The sequence below is a fragment of the Phocoena sinus genome, chromosome 8, assembly GCF_008692025.1.
Source record: "Phocoena sinus isolate mPhoSin1 chromosome 8, mPhoSin1.pri, whole genome shotgun sequence".
NCBI classification, from domain to species: domain Eukaryota; kingdom Metazoa; phylum Chordata; class Mammalia; order Artiodactyla; family Phocoenidae; genus Phocoena; species Phocoena sinus.
Window position 1 is genome coordinate 68,478,622 of NC_045770.1, and position 21,725 is coordinate 68,500,346.

General features: G+C 36.6%; 1 protein-coding gene and 1 non-coding gene across 3 annotated transcripts in view; both read right to left on the minus strand.

Moving 5' to 3' along the window:
- The window catches only part of RRAS2 (RAS related 2), a 71,505-nt gene that overhangs the window by 43,507 nt on the left and 6,273 nt on the right, over window positions 1-21,725 (minus strand). The gene's annotated exons all lie outside the window — the stretch shown is intronic.
- On the minus strand, window positions 2,955-3,027 carry TRNAA-CGC. The gene has a single exon. It is a non-coding gene; the product is annotated as a tRNA-Ala (tRNA).

The following is a 21,725-nucleotide window of genomic DNA, read 5'->3' on the forward strand; positions in this document are numbered from 1 at the left end:
GGTATAAAATAAGCTACAAGGATATACTGTACAACACATGGAATATGGCCAATATTTTAGAATAACTATAAATGGAGTATAACCTTTAGAGATTGTGAATCACTATGCTGTACACCTGTAACTTACATGATATTGTACATCAACTATACTTCAATTAAAAAAAAGAAAGAGGGCTTCCCTGGTGGCACAGTGGTTGAGAGTCCACCTGCCAATGCAGGGGACACGGGTTCGTGCCCCGGTCCGGGGAGATCCCACATGCTGCAGAGTGGCTAGGCCCGTGAGCCATGGCCGCTGAGCCCGCGCGTCTGGAGCCTGTGCTCCGCAACAGGAGAGGTCACAACAGTGAGAGGCCCGCGAACCACAAAAAAAAAAAAAAAAGTATGTCCACTGTTACTACATTATATTGGCAATCCTAACCAATGCAATAAGTCAAGAAAACAAAATGATATGAGAATTAAAAACAGATTACAGTTAGAAAAGTTCTTAGAGTTTCCTGAAAAGACTGTCTCTCAGGCTATAATTCTCAGATTGGTGTGAATAAAATTTTCCATTTCTTTCTGAAAGACACACACACAAACGGTCAACCCTTGGATAACACAGGTTTGAGCGGCATGCATCCACTTATATGTGAATTTTTTTTAATAGTAAATACTACAGTACTACATGATCCATGGTTGGTTGATGGAGGAACCACCTTTACGGAATGCCAACTAAGTTATACCTGGATTTTTCCACTGCAAGAAGAGTCAGGCACCCCTAATCCCTTCATTGTTCAAGGGTCAACTGTATTTGATGATATGATTATCTACGTAGAAAACTCTACAGAATACACAAAATAATTATGAGAAATAGAGCTCTGCAAGGTATATGGATACCTTGCAAGGTATTTGGATACTTGAATACCCAAAACTAAATCTACATAACCCCCAGCCAAAAATAAGCCATTTCTGTATACAAGCCATTAGAAAACTTAAGTCAAATAGAAGATCCATTTACAATAGCAACAGCAAATATATGATAACTGGGAATAAGCCTAATAAAATATGAAAAGAAACTATAAAGCCAAACAAAGGTCAAAACAGAGGAGGGAGGGAGAGAGGGAGATATACATGAATGGAAAAGCATTCTATGTTCATGGATAGAATTGACAAAATGTCAATTTTTCCTTATCTGATACAATTTAAAGTTGAAAAGCTCTCAGGTTTTTCATGGAACTTGCAAGCTGATTCTAAAACTTATAAGCAAGACAAATACCCAAGAAATTCTTTACAAGAGTGATCTCCATGAAAATTTTTTGTTTTGTTCAGTGCTATTTTCCCAACACCTACACAATTCCTGGCACAAAGAAGTTGCTCAATAAGTATTTGTTCAATGAAACTTGCATTGTATATGTATAGCTGATGCACTTTGTTATAAAGAATAAACTAACACACCACTGTAAAGCAATTATACTCCAATAAAAATGTTTAAAAAAAAAAAAGAAACTTGCATTGAATGAACACAGCAGTGAAGCTCATCCTAACCATTCATGAAATTAAGATAGAGTGGAACTGATACAGGAATAGGCAAAAAGACTAATAAAACAGAAGGCCAAAAAAGAAAAATTCCACATATATGAAATTTGATATATAAAGAAGCAGAATAACAAATCATAGGGGAAGGTTAGAATAATCAATAAATGATGCTGGAACACAATTGCTCATGCATATGGGGAAAAGTGAAATTGGGAGGAGGAGATTATAAAAGACCTATAAAATCTATAAATATAGCATGCTTTAGCTCTAGAACCACCCTAGAGGCCTCACAAATTCTGATTTTCTAAATATATTTAGATGCTATTCTAAATAGAAAATACATAGTACTTTGCCTGGAACAGTAGTGCTTAGTAATGTAAGTGCTTACTACATATTAGCTATTATTACATCTGAGCCCTCAAACACCTTCTCGTGATGCCTTGCTTCAACTACTTCCTAGCTTTCTGACCTTGGAGAGGTTACTTGATTTCTGAGCTTCATTTTATTCATCTACAAAATGAGCTTACACTAGTACCTCGACAGAGTTAACTGTCTGGTGGAGTTTTGTTTTTGTGTTTTTTTAGAATGCCATTAAACTTGTAGATTGACTTCTAGAATTGACACAGTTAAGAACCTGAATCTTCAAATCCAAGAGTATAGTGTGCTTTTCTATTAGGTCTTCTATGTGAAATGTGGTAGCATTCTCAGGTTTCCTGATATAGATGTTATACATTTTTTAAGTATGTGGAAGAATTGTCTCTTTGTTCGCTGTTGTACAACAGATCTCTTCTTCCAACATAACTTCTATTTGGTTTGGAAAATGATAATTTTTGCATAGAATACCACTGTCCAATTATGAAATGGAGTGGGGGCTGGGGAAGAAGCAGCAATTGGTCCCATTGTGAGAGAAGATGGAGTTTAGAATCTCACTAGGCATCTCCCGACTACTTCCTCAAATTTAAGACCTTCTGTCTGGGAATATTACAGGAAAGCATTAGGCAAAACACAGACATATTAGAATCTCTTCAAGAGAGTTTGGTTTTCTTTCCTTCAATAGCACTAAAAATGACCTCATTATCCCATGGCATGGAACATGAAAACATTAGTGAAGGCTTCAAAAGAATATGTGCAAATCTAAAAAGCTCAGGGCATACACCTAATGCTTTACTTATTTTTCATAAAATCAGTAATAACTTAAAACTACAAGTAACTAGATTATATACCTTCTAAAACGCTGCTGCTACTAAGTAATTCTGTATATTGAATTTCTGTGCCAGGAAGTATGCAATTGTTAACTATTTTACGTGATGCTTCTATGTTTTTAAATATTTGTTTATTTGGCTGCACAGGGTCTTCGTTGCTGCATGCAGGATCTTCAGTCGTGGCACGCGAACTTCAGTTGCAGCATATGAACTCTCAGTTGTGGCATGTGGGATCTAGTTCCTTGACCAGGGATCGAACCTGGGCCCCCTGCATTGCGAGCGCAGAGTCTTAGCCACTGGACCACCAGGGAAGTCCTGATGCTTCTATTTTAAATAAAAAGTTATGGGGCGGGCTTCCCTGGTGGCGCAGTGGTTGAGAGTCCGCCTTCCAATTCAGGGGACATGGGTTCATGCCCCGGTCCGGGAAGATCCCACATGCCGCAGAGCGGCTGGGCCCGTGAACCATGGCCGCTGAGCCTGAGCGTCCGGAGCCTGTGCCCCGCAATGTGAGAGGCCACAACAGTGAGAGGCCCGCGTACCACCAAAAAAAAAAAAAACAGTTATGGGGCTTCCCTGGTGGCGCAGTGGTTGAGAATCTGCCTGCCAATGCAGGGGACACAGGTTCGAGCCCTGGTCTGGGAAGATCCCACATGCCACGGAGCAACTAGGCCCATAAGCCACAACTACTGAGCCTGTGCGTCTGGAGCCTGTGCTCCGCAACAAGAGAGGCCGCGACAGCAAGAGGCCCGCGCACCGCAACGAAGAGTGGCCCCCGCTCGCCGCAACTAGAGAAAGCCCTCGCACAGAAACGAAGACCCAACACACCCAAAACTAAATTAATTAATTAATTAATTTTAAAAAAAGGTTATGGCACATACTAGATTAAACTACACCAATTGTGAGATTGAAACTTATTTCAGGGAATATATGCTTTCCAATGCTAATAAAGTTTTGGAAAAGACTGTAAATATTCAACATAAAATAATATATTAAGTTTCACTGTTTAGTAAACCCTGTGAAAGCTAAATAGTGGGTAAGAAAAACAAATTTAAGGGGTAAAAGTTCTCCTATACCTATATGCCAGCTGACGTTGGCATATAAATCAGGAGTTCCAATTCAATTTAGGACACAGCTTCCAATAAAAGCAAAATGTCTGTGCTCTACTGAGTTGCTGGGGGTTGGAAGGGTGGGGACACTTAGCAAACCAAGCAGCTGAAATTCATGTCATATCTTAAAACAAACATTGCAAATCTATTAAGAATTTGAGTTCGGCTGTGGAAAAACAGTCTTTCACTGGTTAAAAAAAAAAAACTCAGATAAAGCAGAAATAGCATAAAACAATTAAGCCAAATTAAGTCAAAACAACAGTGGTGTTTTAAGACATAATATGCATGCATGAATTTCATTACAGAAGATATTGTAGTTAAAACACCACTGAGTATACTCAAAGTGACATGTAAAAATAAAAATAGCTGAAACAAAAGGTGGTCAAACCTCAAAACAAGTGCTATAACCACCACCCAAAAATGCAAAATAAAGGAAGTTGTTTTCTTCAGAGTTAAGGGGGCGGGGGAAGAGAGTCTCATTCTATATACTAACTTTATTCAACTTGGGGGGCAGGGATCAGTTCCAGGGCCTTCCTAAATGTTTAAAGAGCAAATACAAATTGCCATTACTAACACTAGAAAAGGCAAGCAGTGTTGTATTAGGTTCAGAAGTATTTTTATCAGTACTAGAAAAACTGCCTTTTAATTTACACTAATATACTAAAAAGTAAGCAAACTAAGTTTGCGTTGCTTGAGTGTACACACACACACAAACACTCGACCTAAAAGGACCCCACAAGGATGTGGGGATTATAAAACCAGAAGAATAACCAGTTATCTTAAAATTCACTTGATTTCATTTGAAAGACAAGTTATCAAATTGCAACTAGAATTATAACAATATAAATTCATGCAACAGAATCCAAGCCACATAAATTCTCCCCTACTTAAGGAACCTCTAAATGCTTAAGGAAAAAGAAAATGTGCAGTACATAATTTTAATCTCTTCCAACCGACTCTTCACATATTCATATATACTCACTACCACGGCTCGTTAGAGTAAGAATTTCACGGATGAAAATTTTATTTACTCTCCCCTCACCCAACACACACACACACACACACACACACACACACACTGCCAGTAATAAAAATAGATGTTACTCCTTAAAAGTCTCTGTAAAGGGCTTCCCTGGTGGCGCAGTGGTTGGGAATCTGCCTGCCAATGCAGGGGATGCGGGTTCGAGCCCTGGTCTGGGAAGATCCCACATGCCGCGGAGCAACTGGGCCCGTGAGCCACAATTACTGAGCCTGCGCGTCTGGAGCCTGTGCTCCGCAACAAGAGAGGCTGCGATAGTGAGAGGTCCGCGCACCGCGATGAAGAGTGGCCCCCGCTTGCCACAACTGGAGAAAGCCCTCGCACAGAAACAAAGACCCAACACAGCCATAAATAAATAAATTAATTTAAAAAAAAAAAAAAAGTCTCTGTAAAATAAAGAAACTACAACACATGTCAAACAGAAATAAGGAGGGAAAAATACAAAGAGGCCAAACTGAGACCAAAATAATCGTAATAAAATTAAGAGGCTTCCTTAAAAAAGAAGAGGCTCAACAGAAGTTCTTTTTAAATAAAACTGAACAACATAGTGCTCAAAAAAATAGAAGGCTAACAATAAAAGGGTGAGCAAAAAAAATGTATCAAATTTAGTCAACAAAGGAAAGCAACAATGAAAACATCATTATCAAACATGGTAAAATTTATTTGGCAAGAGCTATAATGAGATTTTATAATGTCTTTATGCAATAATGGAAACAAAATTATTTACATAAAAAGTATGTAAGTCAATGCAAAAACTATTAGAAACATGGGAAGTTTAGGAAAACATTACAGCATGTAATCAAAAATAGAACACAAAAGATATGAATAAAATTAATGAAGTTTCAGTGTACATATACCAAATTTTATACTTTAGAGCAGAGGCAGATTCACCACAAAATGAATGTTGGGTTTTGAGGCCCTTCATTTACACAAATGACTCTTTTCTCATTCTAAACAAATAGTCATCTGTGTACATAATTCTGTATTCTTTCTTAAAGAGGGACCCCCAAATCACATAGGCTTCAGGCCCCTCAACACTTGGATCTGTCCCTACACTAAAGAAAAATATCGTCTCTAATGTCTAAAAATACCAGGTCCCGGGCTTCCCTGGGGGCGCAGTGGTTGAGAGTCCGCCTGCCGATTCAGGGGACACGGGTCCGTGCCCTGGTCTGGGAAGATCCCGCATGCCGCGGAGCGGCTGGGCCCGTGAGCCACAGCCGCTGAGCCTGCGCGTCCGGAGCCTGTGCTCCGCAATGGGAGAGGCCACAGTGGTGAGAGGCCCGCGTGCAGCTAAAACAAAACAAAACAACACAAAACAAAAACCAGGTCCCTAGCCACAATGCCAAAAACAAAACAAAATATAATTATATCTATTGTACTGAATGTCCAGTTTTATACTCTGCATTTACCTCCTACTTAATGCGTATTTCCTCCTTGCCAAATACTCTCTTAAAAATTAATTTTAATGACATGGACAATTATTTAATCCATCTTTATTATTCATCATATGGGCCAGCGATCCTCAACCTTTTTGGCACCAGGGACCGGTTTCATAGAAGACAATTTTTCCGGGGGCAGTGGTGGGGGGAGATGGTTCAGGCGGTAATGCGAGCAATGGGGAGCAGCAGATGAAGCTTCGCTCACTTGCCCGCTGCTCACCTCGTGCTGTGCGGCCCGGTTCCTAACAGCCCACGGACTGGTACCGGTCCACAGCCCAGGTGTTTGGGAGCCCTGATATAGGCTATTTCCAAAATCTTATTATAAGTAACACTGTCTCAAAACTTTGTATATAAATCTTTGCACCTTATAGCAAATTACTTCATCAGGAAAAATGCCTTGAAAATTAACTACTATGTCAAAATTTATGACATTTAAGACTAATTCAGATTTTTGATTTACAATTTCAGTAGCAATGTGAGAGTACCCATATCCTTATATCTTTAAGCTACAACAGATAACCTTTTATTAATCTTTGTCAATTGATAATTTTTTAAATGGCTTTTAAAAAAAAGTTAACTAGATTTTTATTTTTTTATTATTTTTTAACATCTTTATTGGAGTGTAATTGCTTTACAATGGTGTGTTAGTTTCTGCTGTGTAACAAAGTGAATCAGCTATAGATATACATACATCCCCATATCTCCTCCCTCTTATGTCTCCCTCCCACCCTCCCTATCCCACCCCTCTAGGTGGTCACAAAGCACCAAGCTAATCTCCCTGTGCTATGAGGCTGCTTCCCACTATCTATTTTACATTGGGTAGTATATATAAGTCCATGCCACTCTCTCACTTCGTCCCAGCTTACCCTTCCCCCCTCCCCCCGTGTCCTCAAGTCCATTCTCTATGGCTGCGTCTTTATTCCTGTCCTGCCCCTAGGTTCTTCAGAACCTTTTTTTTTTTTTTAAGATTCCATATGTATGTGTTAAAATACAGTATTTGTTTTTCTCTTTCTGACTTACTTCACTCTGTATGACAGACTGTAGATCCATCCACCTCACTACAAATAACTCAATTTCGTTTCTTAAAATGGTTTTTTTTGCTAATCAGTAAGGGGTGACAATTTAAAACATTTATTATACTTTGTTTTTTAATTGTCTGTTGCTCACCTGTTGCCATTTTTCTTCTGAAACATAGGAATTGTTTGTATCATCAGCCAATTTTTTAAAAATATGCAACTGTGAGATGCCTAAAATTAACCCCACACTCTCAAGGCCATAAAGAGGCACCCCAATATCCCACTGGATAGTATCAGAGAAGGCCAAGTAGGAAGCCAGGACTTTCATCCCCACCAACCAATAACGAACCTCTCTCACCCAGGAGCATCACTGAAGAACATGAGGGGAGTCTGGACTTCCACCCCACCCAGCAGTAATAAGGAGTGTCTGCCCTCACCTCACGTTCCAGTGGAACCTTGGTGAAGCATCTGGAATGTCTACCTCCACCTGGCAGTAATAAGGCAGCACCTCCACCTTCCTTCTGCCAGAGCAGCATCAGAGTCAGCTAACACAGATGGTTTGAGTAAGATCCAAAGCCTCAGAACAAAATGTGTTCTGGTTTCAACAGAAAATCCAAGAACCGGGACTTCCCTGGTGGTCCAGGGGTTAAGACTCTGCACTCCCAATGCAGGGGGCCTGGGTTCGATCCCTGGTCAGGGAACTAGATCCTGCATGCAACTAAAGTTCCCACGTGCCGCAACTAAAGATCCCGCACATGGCAACTGAGACCCAACACTGCCAAATAAATATTTTTTTAAAAAGAAAGAAAAAAATCCAAGAACCAGGAGGATCTCAAACTGAAAGATAAAAGCACAATCAACAGACACCCACATCAAGATGACAGAGATGTTAAAATCATCTGACAAAGACATTAAAGCAGTCTGGACAAAAATGTTTCAACAATTACAAGCCTGCTTGAAATAAATGGGAAAAAAAAAAAAGAAGCGTCAGCAAAGAAATCAAAGAGTCAGCAAACAAATATGTTATAAAGGGCCAAATGGGAACTTAAAACTGAAAAATAGAATAACCGAAATAACCAGAATGGAAGAACAGAAATAATCAACGGACTGGAAGACAGTAGGTAGAAGCTACCTAATCTGAAAAACAGAGAGAAATAGGCTGCAAAAAAAAAAAAAAAAAAAAAAAAAAAAAAGAATGATGCCTCAAGGTCCTGTGAGACTGTAACAAAAGATTAAACATTCATATTATCAGCATACAAGAAGGAGAGGACAAAAAGAGTAGGGCTTAAAAAGTACTTGAAGAAATAATAGTTGAAAAACTCCCAAATTTGGCAAGACATAAAGCTATACATTCAGGAAGATGAGCAAACCCTAAAAAGGTAAAAAACCTGAAGAAATCCACACCAAGACACATAATTAAACTTCTAAAAACTAAAAACAAAGAAAAAATCCTGAAGGCAGTCAGAGAAAAACACCTATCTATAGGGGAAAAACAGAATGACAGCAGATATCTCATCAGAAAACATGAAGACCAGAAGTGGCACAATTTTTCAAGTGCTGAATTATCAATCCAGAATCCTACACCCAGAAAAAATACTGTCTTATGGCAAAAAGATAAAGTAAGTATAAAGAATCTGTCATCAGCAGACTTACTCTTAAAGGATGACTAAAGAAGTTCTCTAAACAGAAAAGGAACAGTGAAAGAAGGAACCTCAGGAAGGAAGAACAGTTAGCAAAAATTATATATGGTCTGATGCAGTTCTATACGTATGCAGAAGAAATTTTTTTAAAAAGTGTATTATCAACAGGGGAGAGTAAAGGGACATAAAGGGAGGTAAGGTTTTTATACCTCACTCAAACTGGTAGAATGACAATACCAGTCAACTGTGATGGTAGATGGAAATGGTAACAGTACTTCTAGGATTTTTGTTTTGTAGGTGTTCCCACAAGTACTATTACCATCTCCATTATACTGATGAGGATATAAAAGGCTCAGAGTTGAGAAAGTATGCAGATACTAGTAAGTAGCGAACGAGACTCAATCCAACAGTCATCTGGATCCAAATCCTTACTGTATTTATTCATTCATTCATTCATTCATTCTGCATTAAAAAGAGTTTCTTGGGATTAAAACTTCAAAAACGTGGATGGGGAAAATTTTTTTTTCACTAACCTCTAACCAGAAATTTAGCATTTCCTTCAATAAACCACTGTAACAGTACCTGTGACGGTCACCAATAGAAATCACAGGTATTTCATATAACAGCTGTTGCAGATAAGTCAGAATAGCATTTACACTCAACATGTGTTAAAAAAAGACTTCTGGGGCTTCCCTGGTGGCGCAGTGGTTGAAAGTCCGCCTGCCGATGCAGGGGACACGGGTTTGTGCCCCGGTCTGGGAAGATCCCACATGCTGCGGAGCGGCTGGGCCCGTAAGCCACGGCCACTGAGCCTGCGCATCCGGAGCCTGTGCTCCGCAACAGGAGAGGCCGCAACAGTGAGAGGCCCGCGTACCGCAAAAAAAAAAAAAAAAAAAAAAAAAAGACTTCTGTTTTTAATATTTTGATAACTGTATTAAATGTAATTGGTTCTTTTATAAACCTATGTGGTATACATTTAAAAAAACAGTATTCTGAGGAGTCCAGAGGCTTTACCAGAATCCCAAGAGTCCTCTGTACCAAAGAAAAGTTCAAAGAACCCCTGCATGTAGAACATTTTCCAAATTCTGTCTACTACAAAAGTCTTAATGGATCACAGCTTCTACTTGCCACTGGAATGGGAAGAATGGCTCTCCTTATGAGAAGACACCAGAAGAAGAAAACCTGTAAAATTAAACCATGCTAGAAGCAAAACACTTTTTCCAGTTTCCAAAAATCAATACAAGAGTCCAGTCCTTCCATGACATTCAGAATCCATCCAAAATCACCAAGAGACCCCTGCAACTTACATCATGAGTTAATTTGTAGGTAACACACCCCCCAAAAGAGATCATTCAAACCTCTAAACTCAAGAACAAGAGCATTTACTCCACCTTCCCCAACCTTCTACCTCTTACCCACTCTACCCCACCCACTTCCTCTTAAGCACACATTATAATCTTTAAATCTAAAGATGCCCTTTAATCACGTTTTCAATCCATTTCTTTATTGTGGGAATTACCAACATCTAACCGTACATACTTACTTTCACACTGAAGAACAAAGAATTCCTTTTCTCTCCCATCTTACCTCTCCAAAATGCAGAAGTACCCAAATAAAGGCAAATAAAAAGCTTTCATATGAACAACCACCAACAGCATTTTTTCTAATCCTATAATCACCCAAACTTGGAAATATGATTCCTTTTCATTCACAAGGCCATCAAATGGGTAGCATATCTTTAAATAAATAATCCTATCCCCCCAAAATTATCAATTTCTGATGATAATAGTCCAGGAATTATCCATTTTATAAATGAGTGAATTTCATAAGCAAAAATGTTTAACAGTATAGCACACAGCACAGGTCTAGTATATAATACTCTAGATTTTCTTTTAATCCTTACTCACACCTATCTAAAACAACATTATGTGAGCATTCATTTTTTTATATCTACTAATAGTCTAAGAATTTTATTCTGGGAAAAGGTAAAGGTATCAGTTCTTCATACAGGAAATTTAAGGCAAAATGAATCATCAGTTCCTGTAACCACCATGATGAAATCAGACACTGTGCTTTGGAGAAATCTTCAGAAACTGGGTATAGTAGTTTTAAAAGCAAATCACAACAAATACTCTTATACACACACATTCATACAAAAGTTGTACTCACAAACTCAATTATCAACTTTTTAACGTAATTAGAATCGCACTTAAAGTCTTATTTGTTGTTTGAATAGACAGGGAAAAAAACAGTTTCCCACCCTGAAGGAAAACCCCTAAAGAACACACTTGTGTCCTGTCAACCAAGTCATGATACCTTGAACACCAAATGAAAGGCTCAAAGTTTCCATTTGACTACATAGTTAAGTCAATTTAGAGCAAATTCTTGTTCTTAATTAACTATAAAATATCTCAGAAAATGTTATGAAGAAAAAATATTAAGACTATTTATACCTACATCCCAACTTAGGTAATAAAACATTAGCAATATGACTGTAGACCCTTACATGTCCCTCCACAATCATACTCCCCTCTCCTCTCCTTCCTCACCCCAAAAGGTAATAAATACCTAAATTTGGTGTTTGCCATTTTCACGCATTTATACCACAGTGATACTCGTAAAACAGATACCTCAGTCTTGTGAAGCTACACGTTAGAGAGAGGATGCCATTACACAGCTTGGGCCCCACACTAGCTTTCATCGGTGCCATCATCAGCAGTTTTAGCAGAAATATCAAGTCATCAAGTATGCTTCTGGTTGAAACCTCACTTACTCTTCCCTTTCTCCACTCCTCCGCTATTCAGTGCTCCTCCCAGATTCATACTGGTAACAGTCACGTAACAGAATTCCATTCATTAAATGAGTATGTATCACTCTATTCAGTTCCCCTCTAGAAAGTGTTGGCATTTTTGTTCCAACTTAACATTCCTAGTTCTGTAGAAAGACCACTGTATTTTAGGAATCAGGAAAACCAACTTAAATCCCAACTTCACTGTTTACCTGCTATAGGACCTTGAGCAAATCACTTCTTCCCAAGCCTCCATTTCCTCAACTACAGAATGGAAATAATGATGCCCATGACAATGTCATGCCGCCTTCCAATCATAAAGGGTTGGTGCTGGTATAAAAGGAAATCATGTACGTCAAAGTCCTCTGAAAACAAATATTACATAAATGTAAAACATCACAAAAGGTAAATGCTAGTTATGACAAAATTCTTAAGGAAGAATTATTTTTAAAAGTTAAAATGTGGCCAATTAATTTTTAATAATTCACTAAATAACCTAATACTTTTACTACAGAACGTAAAATTACTAACAATGTTGAAATAAGGCTCGATTCTTTCAGTCTGTTTATAGCACAGTAACTTCTACAACTAAATAATTTGTTCTAAATTCTACAATGAATCAAGATTCTCACTTCTTTAGAAATCATGATATAATGATTAGAAACTCTGTAAAACCCTCTAAAAGGAAGTATACATAAATCATGTTTTTAAAGGTAATAAACACTATTGTACTGAATTGGTTTTTTCTTCTCTTCTCTTTTAAGTAATTTAGAAAACTCCAAGGAATGACAGATTTATTTATTGACTGTTCTGGGAATGAGTCCCCCACTCCCACCCTCACCCCATCAAAAAAAGAAGAATACCACTTTGTCTTTCAGTCTGGCAAGAGACATTATCTAGGTGTGAAAATATCATGGCCCCAAAGTAGGAACAGGTTGATTACAATCCAAAGCAATGAGACATTTATATTTTATACAGAAAGAAGTAGGAAAACAATTTTTTAGAAAACTTAGGGTGGAAAAGGTCAAACAGGATGTAACAATCTAATTTTTTAAAACTCATGTGCTTTAGAATCTGAAAGGATCTTAGATATAATCTGTTTCAGCCACTTCATTTTATAGATGAAAAAAAATCAAGGCCAAGAAAGTGTAGATCTTTCTAAAGAATAAAGAAAATGTAGTAACTGGGGGCTTTTGCCCCTAAAGAAAATATGAGTATGACACAAGCATTCTTTGAGAGCATTAAAAAAAAACTCTTGTCTAAAAACACAAAGTGGAGATAGCAAGTTTAAATAAGAAATGAAGAAGGAAACGAGGAAGGGAGAAAGGAGGGGCATTCAATAAAGAATAAGAGACACAACCCCAAAAGCTCAAAAATAACGTTATTAACCTGGCCTCAGGATCTCTACCCATAAGATGTTAATTACAAAGGGAACAGTAGCAATTTTTCAGCAATTAACTAAGGCATCAGATTTCACATCAAAGGTTATGGAGAAATGTTGCCTCCTAAATATGATGTACTGGAGAAAGACTTTTCTTTTGTGATATTTATGCCAAAACTACACAATTTGATTCTAATGATAAGAAAACACAAGACAACCCAAATTGTGGGATATTTTACAGATAACTTTTAAGACTAAAAGACATGAAAAATAAGCGCAACATGCAATCCTGGATTCGATCCTGGGCAAAAAACATTGTTTTTCTTTCGTTATAAAGGACATTATTGGAACAGTTGGTGAAGTTTGAATAATGTAAGTTAGATAATATCCTGATTTTGATAACTGTACAAAGGTTACATAAAAGACTCTCTTTTTTGTTCTTCAGGAAACAAACACTAACGGGGCATTACTTCCACAACTTACTCTGAAAAGGTTCAGGAAAAAAATGCACAGGATACTATGGAAGCACACGGGAGGGACACCTCATCCAATCTGAATATTCCCTCAGGAAAGGCTCAGATGAACCCTGAGTCACATCTAGAAAGATGAGTAACAATTAGATTAAAAGGGCCTACTTGGTAAAGGATACAGCTAGAGTCATGGATGTACACTTCACACAGATCATGACTAAGTGTGATCAGACAGTGTTTCTCCAGTCATAATGCACTATGTGAGAGCAGGAATTTCAAATAGGTGTGGGGCAGGTGTCTGGGGGTTGCCAGGTCAGGGGAGAGCAGTAGCCAAAACAGCAAGCCCAGGAGTAACAGGAGACTGATCACAGACAGGCAGGAGGGAGCAGAGAGGGAGGCCAATAGATACTATTAACAACCCTTCACTGCCTATTCAATCCCAGGTTTCCTAATTTCAACTAAATGGAAAGTGCTTCATGAACCTAATCAAAGAAAAACTTCAGCAAAGACTTCATTGTTAAGGTGACTCACTTAATAAAACATGTTTTATTTGGGCAATGTAATAGAGCATAGTCCCCTTAGGTGCTACGTAATCAAGAAAATATGGCTTCAAGTCCCATCTCAGTCATTATTGTGGGATCTTGAGCAATTTATTTAACTTCTGAGCCTCAGTTTCCATGTCTGCAAAAAAGAAACAATAAATTGTAAAGATTAAGGCAATGTGTGTAAAGCTTTTAGCATGGTATCTAACAGAGAAAATGTTCAATATGTATTAGTCATTACTGATTCAAACTACTCTTCATAGGTCCTTGTTCCTTATTAAAAAACAAAACAAATCTTGAAGCCCTTAGTATTATAATTCAGTTACTGTGTAAGATAGTAAAATGAATTGAAGTACAACCACCTGCTCAAAAAACATAAACTGAAGTCTACCTATAGAGGTTCTGTACAAACTTTATAAAACACAAAATCACGGCTTTTCATCTTATAATTCTATTGAAGCTTGTTAATACAAACACAAGGTTAAAAAAATTAGAAGATGCCAGTCTCATCATCCAGATGCAACTACTTATTTGGGGACATTATTTAAGTTTGGTGCCTTTTTCAATGTTTAACACAACTTGTATAAGTATTTTATATCTCCATCTTTAATTCACAACAAAAAATTACAAAGGTGACAAAGTTTAAATCTGTTACTCATAATCATTTTAGCATCATTCTAAATAAATAGCTATTGATAGGCATAAAAGTGAAGAAAAGTCATTAAAGCAATTGGCAGGATCCATTTTAAGTAATAAAGTATAGAATATTACAAGGGGTTCCATTAAAAAAAAAAAAGGAATGTGGGGTATTTTGTGACAGGCCAGTAAGACAGCTGGAACAAAGCTGTTGGAGCAACAGCTGTGCACCATGTACTGTTCTCATCTAAAACCACAAACTAAAGTAACCCATGTCAGACAACTTCATTTGACTAATCAGCTCAGCCAATGGCTCCTTCCTGAAACTATCTGCTATAAAGAAATCTAAATACATAATTTGCAATTTGAGGAAGGAAAAAAAATAAACAAAACATCAGTCTGTGTCTTTAAAATGTAAAATTAGAAATTGAGAATCACACTGTAACAGAAGACAACGTTTTCCATACTATTTTACCACCTGCTAAAATTATGACCATAGAACCTATCAGACTTCATGATGGTAAGGAAATAAGCCCAAAACCCAACATTTGATGAAGTATGAATTACTAACGTGCAAGCTCACCAATTTCTACTCCATTCTTAACTTTCAACTTTGCACTTTTGATTTATGTTTACCATAAAACACTGCAATGGTTATAAGAAATTTTTAACATTAAGTAACTTAACAATTAAAAAGAAGCTAATTCAAACCAACTTGTTAGCATGGACCATGGCAATATCTGAAAATAATAAATTCATGTAGTACTCAATTAAGCTACTATTATTATTCATTTAAACGTCTGCAAGTCATTAAATTATCACAGACCTACACCTTTTATATTTTATCTCCATTTTCTGATTCCAAAAACAATGAACATTTCTCTCACCTAAATTCACTCCTTTCTCATTTTAAGTAAGATACACACCTGTGTGCACTTGCGCACATGCATATACATACATAAGGCAAATTTCCCTACCTTATTTAATTGATATATCTTAATTTCAGAGGCAAAAGAGACAAAATTTAACAGTTACATATCTTTTCCACAAGATTTTTGAAACTTAAATGTTATATCTATCACAAATCTTCCTTTGCAGTTTGACTCAACTACTTGCTTACTGTTCTTTTCCTTTCAGCTAACAAATTGCTGACTGTTGTAATCTCAACCACATGTCATCATTTAACCAAGGCATTAAGAGAAAACCCACCAGGAAACAAGACAAAAGTAATAAATCTTTAAGACCTTACTCTCAAGCTGTTTTACATTTCCTGAGTCAGAATTTCCAGAGAGAAATTAAAATAGGACAATCTCCTCCAAAGATTATTTTGAATAAAACTGAACGCTGTGGGATCAACTGCTAAAACTTCTAAAACTCAAGATTCAAATGTGCATATGTCACATATAAACAATCTTTTAATTACAGAGAAACTCTGAAATCCAAAATCAAAAACAGTTTAGTTCTACATCCTCTTCAGTGACCAGCAGCTATGGAACCATAATAGATACAACTCATGTTTCCTAAGACCTCTTTTTTCCAATTATTTATTATGCCCTGCTCAAGACCCAATACTAGCAATTAATAAATACTAATAAATATTTTGCTATATGCTTAATTCTATGTAACAAAAGTATTCCTGGTCTATGACACTCAAAATCTAAATATGAAGAATAAAATGTACAAACAAGTATAACCAAGGAGCAGACATTCAGGCAAAAATTCCAAGCCTATAAAAATTCTCTATTAAAATACTCGTTTTACTTGTAAACAGTCTACTGTTTAGAGTTTAAATTAGTGCCAAAGTGAATCAAACACAGAATGGTTATCTTATCCAAAGCCACAGTCATATAGTGGCTAAATCAAGATCTAGAGAAATATCTTAACTCGCAAGAAGGATTCTTTATACTACATCAAACTGCCTGTTCTCAGATAAGCAGTGTGAGTTTTTCCAGGTCTAGGACATCTTTTTAAAAAACAAAAACATGGCAGCTGTGGAGTTTAATTTCACAGACTACTTATGACTATGACAAAGGCAACCACAAGGAATAAGTTTCTCAGACACAACCTCTACTTTAAAAATAATCTCTTATTTTTTTACTCTCAACGCAGGGGAAATAAAGCAACAAAAACAAAATTAAGTCTGCAAAAACAAAGGTTAAAAACAAAGAATATAAAAAGAGTAAAAAGGATCAAAGCAAATTTATCTAGAGTATTTCATAAATTCATATTATACAATAAATGTGAATGGGGTGAATTCCACTGCTAAAAGACAAAGACTCTCAGGTGTGATTTTTTAAAGATCACATTACATATTATTTACAAAACCTTACCATAAAATGACCAAAAAAAAAAAAAGTAAAACATAAATGAAATAAACGCATACAAACAAAAAATAGAAAAGGTAACATTAATATCACAGGTTGAAATTCAAAGTAAAATTCTGCACAAGACTGGTACTATTTAATCATAAGAAAGATGTAATCATCATAACATTTTATACACCAAATTATACATCAAAACAAAGCAAAATTAGAAATGCAAGGAAAAAATTAAAACAAATTTAATAAAAATTTCAGAGCTTCACAGATTAAAAATACATGAGAAAAAAGGATACAGAAGATTTGAATAATACAATCAACAAATTCCATTTTAACAGATTTATGTAAAACTTTGCACCTTATAAGCTACAAATAAATACTCATTCTTTTCTCATGTTCTTGGAGTATTTACAAAAATCAATGGTATGTTTAGCCATTAAAAATTCTTAATGTTCCAAAACAGGGAATTTACAGGTCACATTCTTTGACCATAGCCCAACAAAGCTAGAAATCTACAAAGACTGCCACTCAAACCTTCCTCAAATTTAAATCATGTAAAAATTAAGGGAATAGGGCTTCCCTGGTGGCGCAGTGGTTGACAGTCTGCCTGCCAATGCAGGGGATGCGGGTTCGTGGCCCGGTCCGGGAGGATACCACATGTCGTGGGGCTGCTGGGCCCGTGGGCCATGGCTGCTGAGCCTGCGCGTCTGGAGCCTGTGCTCCGCAACAGGAGAGGCCACAACAGTGAGAGGCCCACGTACCGCAAAAAAAAAAAAAAAAAAAAAAAATTAAGGGAATATCCAAACTGAAATTAAAATTATCTAAGAATTAATAAAAAGTACAAGATTTCATAACAAAAGAAATAATGCAAAATCAGTTTTACAATGCTTTTACAAAAGTCATTAAGGATACTACAGACTTTGTGATGATGGTAATGTAAGAAACATTCTAGAAAACCTCTTACTAGGAATCCTTTCAAATACCTTTCAAATATTAATTATAGCAGATAAGTTACTTAAAGCACTACTGTGAGAAATAAATGGCGATCAATCCCATTTTTTAAAGAAAGGAGAAAGCACAACAAATTTTATATATGAAATTGTAAAATACAGCATAAAATAAGCATACTTCAGATTACACACACACACACACACACACACACACACACACACACACGCGCGCTAAAGAAAGGACTCCAACTTTTGATTCTAGGCCCTTCTAATTTCTATACCTACAAGAAAAATCTTTGCATTGATCTTCATTTTACAGCTTCACACACACACTCTCCCTCCACTATCTTCCCTAGCCTCTTCTACTTGCCTCAATTCAGAAAGCTTAGATTTGAAGTATTAATAAACTTGAAAACTATCCCTTTTAACCACCTCTAATTCTCCAAAATTATACCTCTCAGCCAAAAAAAAAAAAACCAAAACATAAATTTGGCTGAATGTCTTAGCAGATTTCACAGAATTTCATATTTGTTGATACTCCAAATATCAAAGCTCCCTAGTATCAACTTGCCCATCAGCATCAAAAAAAAAAAATGGGAATCTCAGTGTCCTGCAGGAATTCTGAGGGACGGCCAGTTCTTTACTTCCAGCACCAAGAATGGCTAAGATCAACTCATCATAAGAGGATAAATTTAAAAACTACATTCTGCCAGTCAAGAAAAAACCCTTCCCTGGCTGGAGTTGTTTCCTTAAGCAGTACCAAGCTTTAGAAAATACCAGTTTTGTGGACTTAAGAAAAGACAAGAGAACATAACATCACCACTGATTAATATTAGACTGAGATATCAAGGGCATTAAATCTGTTTAAGAGAGTAATTTGATTTGACATCCAGAAAATTTCATCAGTGATACAGAAGGCAAATTTGACAAATTCTTGAATGGAGTCTATCTTAGCCTTCTCACTGATTAACCTAAGAAAATATGGAACAATGATTTCAAAGAATCAATGAACAAGTAGGTATTTCAGAAGATAATTGGGAGAATGACTTCAAAAATGAAGAAGAAAACCTTCCTAGACCTGAGAGTGTTTCATCATTTCTCAGAGAAAACTGGTGATCAGAGAAAAACTTCTAGTCATATCCTGATAAATGTTTCCATTTCCACTGATAAGAGAAGGCTACAAGCATACAAATAGAAAACTAGTTATTCCTGCAGAATAGAAACTTGAGGCCAGTTAGATAAAGGCAAAGACACGGAAGATAAATAAAGCAGTACCTCCAACTGCTGTAATACAAGTCTTGGGATCCAATAATTTTATACTCAGCCAAGTCATCATGTATCATGCAAAAGTAAAATTTTAATCTTAGACTAAAAAAGTACTCGAAAGTGTTCTCTAAATAACAATTCAAAATAAAAACTAGCTGCTCACGAGGACTGCTTGTAAGCACTGAAACCAGTTAGAATGAAAGAAATGGCAAATAAAAGCAACAGCTCCTAATGAGAAAGGGGTTAATACCACTGAGTGTATTTACAATTATAATAACAAAATCAAATGCAAAAGACAAAAAACAATCTCTTAAAAACACTGCAGTCACACACACTTTTGGTTGCTTTAAATAAGGATATTTGGGACTTCCCTGGTGGCCCAGTGGTTAAGATTATGCACTCCCAATTCGATAACAATACGTTATGGGCAGATACTTTGAGACTATGTTAATATCCAGCTACTCTCAAACTTTCACATACTACTTTTAACATCCATTTATGATTGTTACTTAAATCAGTTGCTTGACTGCCAAATGGTGATTTTCTAATTCTACCATTTCCTCTATGTTTATTAGTCAGAATTCTACATTAAGGAAGAACTTCCCTTCCTCCTTCATTTATTTATCCTTATGGATTCTTAGATTCTTACATTATTTATGGGCAATAATCAATTACTGTCATTATTTATTTTGATGATGATACTGTCCCAGAGTTAGCCAATGGGAGTTCTTCCAGGCTGGCTGTGTCTCTTTGACATGTCACCATCATTTTGTTTTCTGAGCAGTTCTTTACTTTCTGGCACTATAAGATGCTCCAAGCTCATCTTCTATTTTTTCCTTGCCCCAGCCCGGGGATCAGTCATTTCTCCAAGGTTCCTTTTAGTAAAGAATGATATTTAGAAACCAAGATCCAGCACTGGGTGTTCTCACTGTTAATAGGGTGTCACTGTTTCTATGCACTCTCAACAGAGCTGGAAAAAAGATGTATACATAGATGTGTTTATGAGTATCCACATACACCTATTTCTATATCTATCTTTATACTTTTTAAACCATGAGTTCATGCCAGTATGCTCAATTCCAATCAACCATCAAGAGTTCTTCCTAGCCTTCACCCTTTCCACAATTATAACTCCCTTCTCCAATAGTGAGGAACTTGGCTCCCATTTTCCACAATACATTTACTAATTTACTTAATCCTAGTATAGAAAATTGTTTCAGAATTACAAACCCATGCCTCTGTGATGAAGGAGGGGGGGAAAAAAGCCTATTAACCAGAGTTCAGTGTTTATTTCGAATTCTTTTTGTCTTTATCCTGAGGACATAGTCCAAATACCGGGTTCAAAAGTTACTTACATTAGTTTTTTTTTCTCTCCCTCCTTCAGTGTGTTTATGTTAGTCATCCGATATAAAGTTCAGTTCATTTGTTTTGTTTGTATTCCACCTTTTGATTTTATTGGTGCTTGCTGTTTATATACTGAGTATGTGAAACATTAAACATGGTTCCACAAGTCAGAAAAGTATCCTCAGAAGAGTCACTATCCCTATTCCCTCTATCGCTTTCTCCTTATCCCTACCTACCCCCATAGATAACCAATAATCTCTTTAATCTCAAATTCATCCATTCTGTGCTGTTTTTGCCCCAATGGGTACAGTCCTATTTTCTCATTTCCTCTTCTTTCTTACACTAAAAGTAGTATATCAATAATACAGTAGATACTTTTGCACTTTGTATTCTTCACTGAACAATTTATCCTGGAATGCATTTCCCATCAGTTCATAGAGATGGTTCTTATTCTTTTTATAGCTGCACCACTGGGTGAATGTACCATATTCTATTCAACTTCTCTCTATCCTGTAGGTTGTTTCTAATGCTGTGACCTCATGCACATGTATTTTCATACTGTTGGAAGTACATTTTCAGGGTAAATTCCTAGATCTGGGATTACCGAGTCAAAAGGTAAGCACCTATGTAGTCAAATCAACATCCATTTTATGTCTCCTGATATAATGCACTGAGAAGAACACATCATTTCTGTGCGATTCCTGCCTCCAAAATGAATCTAACCATGAAGAAACAAACTCAAATTGAGGGAACTCTACAAATAACTAACTTGTACTCAAAGATGTCAATGTCATAAAACACGAAGACTAAAGAACTGCTCCAAATTAAAGAAGACATGGAAACAAAGTGCATAATCTGAGATTTTCTTTTGCTATACAGGGCATTATTGGGACAATTGGCAAAATCTGAAAAAGTTCTGCATATTACATTAGTAATATATTAATTTCTGATTTTGGTTATACACTATGTTTATGTAAGCAAGTACCCTGTGTTTAGGAAATATACATGGAAGTATTTAAAAATAAGGCAGCATTGTCTTCAACTTACACTCAGATGATTGAGAAAAAAACAGTG